At 31.3% G+C, this 5854-nt stretch overlaps 1 pseudogene; it reads left to right on the top strand.

The window, feature by feature from the left end:
• The first annotated feature begins 1253 nt into the window (after positions 1-1253).
• On the top strand, positions 1254-5116 carry LOC107025401 (annotated as a pseudogene).
• The last annotated feature ends 738 nt before the right edge of the window (positions 5117-5854 follow it).

Here is a 5854-nt window from a genome sequence, read left to right on the forward strand (position 1 = left end):
CATCATGCATACACACAATTAAGCATATAGGAGACTTTACAATACTACCCAATGCATATCATTCGCTATTAAGAGTTCACTATGAAATAGCATAAACCATAACCTACCTCCACCGAAGAATCGAAGTCAAGCAAGCTACTTCTCCAATACTTTCCCTTTCCTCAATGCTTCTGAACCTTTTCAATCTATCAAATATATATACATAATTTGTAAGTGAAGATTCTACAAGCACTCATATTAACCTTTGTCTAGCCTTAGACCCAAAAACTCGCCTAATTCTATAATTAAACTTTCTAAAGTTCAAACCGAAGGATACACATTAATTCCTCCGATATGCATAACCTTAATGATATTATGTTTACTATTATTATTATTTTCCTTACCATAACTACAGCAGACAATTACAATACAATTTTAATCCACCAAAACCTATAAATTCATAACACACTAAAGTCAGTTTTCTTTTATGTAACATGTCAATTGTTGCTAAAATGTTGCAGGCAGCAACATCATATTGCCGCCACGTAGTCACAATTTGCCCATATCCCCTTTTTCCCATTTAATTAGTATAATATTCTATCATGGCTAAAATATAAACATATATTCCTATCATCAATACATATGTATAGCGCAATATTAAGCTGGTCGAGTTTTACCTGAAGGCCCACTTTACGATCTTCTTCGCAACCCTTCTGCCCCTCTGTGATTTCTTACTTTGCTCCAGAGATTAATTATACCCTAATTTCTATATAGGACTAATTATATAAATAGTGAAAGTGGTCCATCACTAATTGTTAGGTTATTTTCTTTAACCACCAATGAAATTAATTATTTAAACTACCTCCTTAATTTTATAATTATAATTATGAATAGTCCAAAACACCTATTTAAAATCTATCGGAAAAATGTTTATGAAATAAAAAGCTCTAGTACTCAAAACGATCAAAAGAGTCGTTACACTAATATATTCATGTACACATATCAATATACAAAAAAGGTAAGTAAGTATATATATACAGAAATTAATCTGTACATGACTTCTTTTAAAATTGATTTTTTTGTATATATATACCCTGTTTATTTCATATACTTTTTTTTAGGAAGTTAGATATATTTGCAAGAACCGTGAAAAAAGGACAATTCACATGCAATGTTATACGCAAATCAACACATTGAATGAGCTTCAGAATAAACTGCCTCCAAATCAATATAATCGTATATGTACATCTTCGTGTTTTGCACAGTTAACAGCAATGAAACGATGTCACGTGCAAACACAATTGTTTAGATGCATTGTGTTGAGGGAGTTGGAAGGTAATTCTGTCAATGAAATACTTTTTTTTTATATAAATGGCACAACGCTTCGATTCACAATAAGGGAGTTTGCCATTATTTCTGGTTTGAATTGTTCTGATAATGGTGCTGCCTTCTACTTTGATACTGATCAACCCAATAGAATCATCGATCAGTATTTTCCAGGGAATTCTCCTATCACTAAAGCTCGATTGGCTGAAGCTTTTCAAGCAAAGGTATGGGGTGACAATTAGGAAGATGCATACAAGTTTGGGATTCTATATTATATACATGAGTTTATCATGTCCGCAGAACCTACTACAACAACAATATATAGGTTGGACTTTGATCTGATTGAAACAGGTAGATTTATGGATTATCCGTGGGGTCGGAAGGCTTTTAATGAACTTGCTAAATCCATAAACAACAAGATAAAGCCACGTGGACAGTACTACAGAATTCAAGGCTTTCCACTTCCATTGCAAGTTTGGTTCTATGAATGTTGCTCGTTTGTTGATGACAAGATTGTTGTCAAGGTTTCTAGTCACATTCCTCGGATTATCAATTAGGTGACTAAGAACGACCATCCTCGGTTTGATTATTTCATGAAAATAATTTTTAATGATGCAGATAATCCGGTATGTATTTACTTACTACAATTTGTATATTACATTTTTATTATATTCACTTATAATTTTTCATGATTATGCAGATTAAGTTCAGAAATATTGAACCAACAACGATGGAAATTAAAATCCTCCAACTTCCACCATCGACAGACCAATCAATTTCTCAGGGCCTGCAGACTGATCACAATAAAGTTAGAGATCCGGATGATGATTTCCAAAACCCGCCCAGTATAACAAGCAGAAAAGGAAAAGAAAAAGTTATTGAATGTTCTTCACCGATTAGGAAAAATAAAAAGCAATCTGTTACAGTCATCTCCATAAACAAATCTTCAACAAAGGCAATTAAGGCGTACAAACGAAGATCAATGGCGCCCAAAGCCACACGATCACAGTCCATCAATATCAACAGTGTTGAGAAACACAGTGATGCAGGTATGTCACACAACAATAAACATGGAGAGCAGAAAGGTGTACAAGACACATCACAAATGGGGAAAATCAAGAAGTCAACAAGCATTACCATTTCGCGTGATGAATTTGAAGCATTCAAAAAATCGGTAATCAATTATACAATTCAAATATATGTTAATTGCAAAGATTATATACAAGTATTAATAAAATATGCACCTTTTTCACATAGATCAATGACGAGTTCGCTGATTTGAGAAAAATGCTTGAAGACAACTTCAAAACAGTGTTGGAAGCCATAAATTCCAAGGAATCACATGTATAAATTTTTACTTTTAATAATTTATATACAATATAATATATACTATTTAATACAGTAGTATAATTATTTTTCAGGTTAACGTCGTTGATGATGATCAAGAATCACCCATCGGAGATTTTCATCACCAGCCCACATACACTCCACATGAACCCCAAAGTCAATCTGCAAATTTTACAGATCAAGAGGTATTATTTGGCTACATTTATACATTAATTCAGTTTATACACATATTGAAATGAAATAAATTGTATATAAGTAAATTCAAGATTTTTTATTTTTTAGGTGTTAAATAATTAAGAACTATATACTAGTATAGCTCAAATTAGTATAAATCAGCATATTACTTATTTTTATACAGAATATACTACAACATATCTTCTTATATTGTTTACATTTTTTTCAGGGTACATTTGAAGATGTAATGCAAGAAACGCATATCACTCGTGTTGATTAGTCAAATACCAAGTCTTCACAGTTAGGTGCACAAAAAAAACCGATAGGTCATCCATGTGAATTAAAAGATCATGAGGTATCCGTAAATGATTATATACATTTTAAAATTTAGTATAATGGTTTATAATCAATTTGTCAGATATTTAAGTTATTATTTTCTGTTTAAGCTGGGAGATGACTTGAAAGAACTAAACCCGAATTCTGCACTGTTGGATCAAGTTGTTTTGGGTGATAATTTGAATGATCTAAGCGGTACTGCCTACAAGATCAATTAGTGTTGTATGCTACTGTGGATGCCCAGCAAAGTGCACAAAGGGAAACTGAAAGTAGCTCAAACAGTCGGGTAATATATAACACATACAATGCTGCATCTCATGAGCGTATTGCAGAAGCAGAGGAGTCTATCATAGTTGCAGCGCCTATACAAATGGTATACATGCCTGATGCAAATCAGGAAATAGTTGTAACTGAATCACAGGATTAATTGCCAGACCATCTTCTTCCAAGCGTGAACACACTGCAAAATATTGTATTACAAAAACAAGTTGAAGCTGAAGTAACACCAACGCCAGCTGTTAGGCATAGACGCCCAGGTCCATTCAACATATCTCCATACATGACTTCGTTTGGGTCGGATGCTGGTAAGCAACAATTATTTATGTTTACATTATAATAAATAAGCATATTGTTTGCATGATGTAAATATTTATATACATATCTTTTCAGGTAGTTCGTCCCGACAAGTAGTTGTGTTTTACATGAAACATCCTTTTGTTTCATTGTCTGATAAGGAAGAGTCTGATTTGTTTTAAAATTTTTGGATATGGCTGAAAGAAGACTTACTCGTCAAGCATTACAAAAAGTAACATATTTATTTATTTTGTATACACTTGTATTTTTAATTGTTCGTTTTGTGTAGTTATTTTGTATTATTTATAATAGGAACTATGCGGAGGATCGCTACAAGAAAGGAAAGGCAACATTACCACAATTGTTTAATTTTGGTGTAGCGACAATTGACAACAAGAATTGGTTCTACAATATCGGGTTTGAGCGCCAATTGATTGATAACTCGGCATGTTTCCGTTTTTATTTATTAAAAATGTTTAAATTATATGAAATTGTATAATGTATAACTTACAATATTATTACTCATTATATCACAGCACATAGATGTCATATTCTACTATATAAGGAAAAAAGCCAAATACTCCAACAGTAGCCCATACAAATTCACAAATCTATGTTGCAATTTCAACTCTATTTTTCTAAATGCTTGGAATGCATAATATGAAATAAAAGGTGACCTTTCTAAGGAAGTGTTAGACGAGATGATTAATGATTATATTAATGGATACAAGATGCCAGCGTATGCACCATGGCACACCGTCGATGATGTATTCATCCCAGTTAACTTAGAAGGCAGGTTACATTGGATTCTGATTGTCATATCTTTCAATGATCGATGCATCAAGGTGTATGACTCAATCAACAATTCTCTTCACCACTTAATTGTTGTCAATCAAGAAGTATGCACAGCTTATACCTATGTATCTTATAAAGTCTGATTTCTATCTGAAGAAAGGTTTGGATATTACAAGCCACCATCGATATCAAGGTCATACCATATATGATTCCTTCGAAATTGTATATGTGGAAGACCTTCCCCAACAACCAGCTGCTAGTTTGTAAGTTCAAAATTCAATAAATTTATATTTTATTGAACATAGTTACACTTTACGTATTATAATAACATTTGAACTTTTTTTTCGTAAAATTTTTTTAGGGATTGTGGAGTGTATGTTGCGTCATACGCGGAGTTTTTGAGTGAGAGGAAAGACATTCCAGCAGATTTAGACCCAGAAGAAATTCGCCTTAGATAAGGTGCATTGTTGTGGAATTACGGCAATCAAAAGATACAAGCTGGAGCTGTCAGTGATAGTGAAGCGCATTTAAAACCCGTCAGGAATCGCACAGAAAACAACAGTATGAAAGGATTACAATCCAGTAGTTTTATACCTTAGTTGTAGCATGTTTTTGGTTTTTAGTTGACAATTTAAATATTAGTTTTAGATTACCAATTTTACGGTAACTTTTGTTATAATTATCGTAATATCATTTTGCTTGCTTTGAACTATCATATTAGTCTTATACAAATATATGACACTATCTTTTTGTGTTATTTTGTATAACGTATTATATAAATAAATATATACATATACAAATTAATTGTATAAAAACTATTTTTAAAACTAACTGTCTTACACACACACACACACACACACACATATATATATATATGTACACAGTTTTCTATACAAATTAATGCACTTACTATATTTTAGGCTAATAATGTTTTATATTTTTTATTAGATCTTGTTGTTTACTGTTGGACATTTTATCATGTTGAGTATATATATACAAATTGCATTTACGAATTTGTATAACAAAGATATATGTTGTTGAAATTATTAATTGTATATATTTTATACTCACACTTATTTCATTGTATAAGGTATATACTTTATATTAGTGTTATTTTTTATAAAGTATTATATAAATAAATACATACATCTACATTTTAATTGAATTATTGTAAATACATATACAATCTAATTGAATAAATATATACATATACAATCTAAATATGCATATACAATCTTATTGAATAAATATATACATATACAAATTGCATTTACGAATTTGTATAACAAAGATATATGTTGTTCAGGTTATTCATTGTATATAG

This window comes from Solanum pennellii, chromosome 7, assembly GCF_001406875.1.
Source record: "Solanum pennellii chromosome 7, SPENNV200".
In the NCBI taxonomy this organism is placed as follows: Eukaryota; Viridiplantae; Streptophyta; class Magnoliopsida; order Solanales; family Solanaceae; genus Solanum; species Solanum pennellii.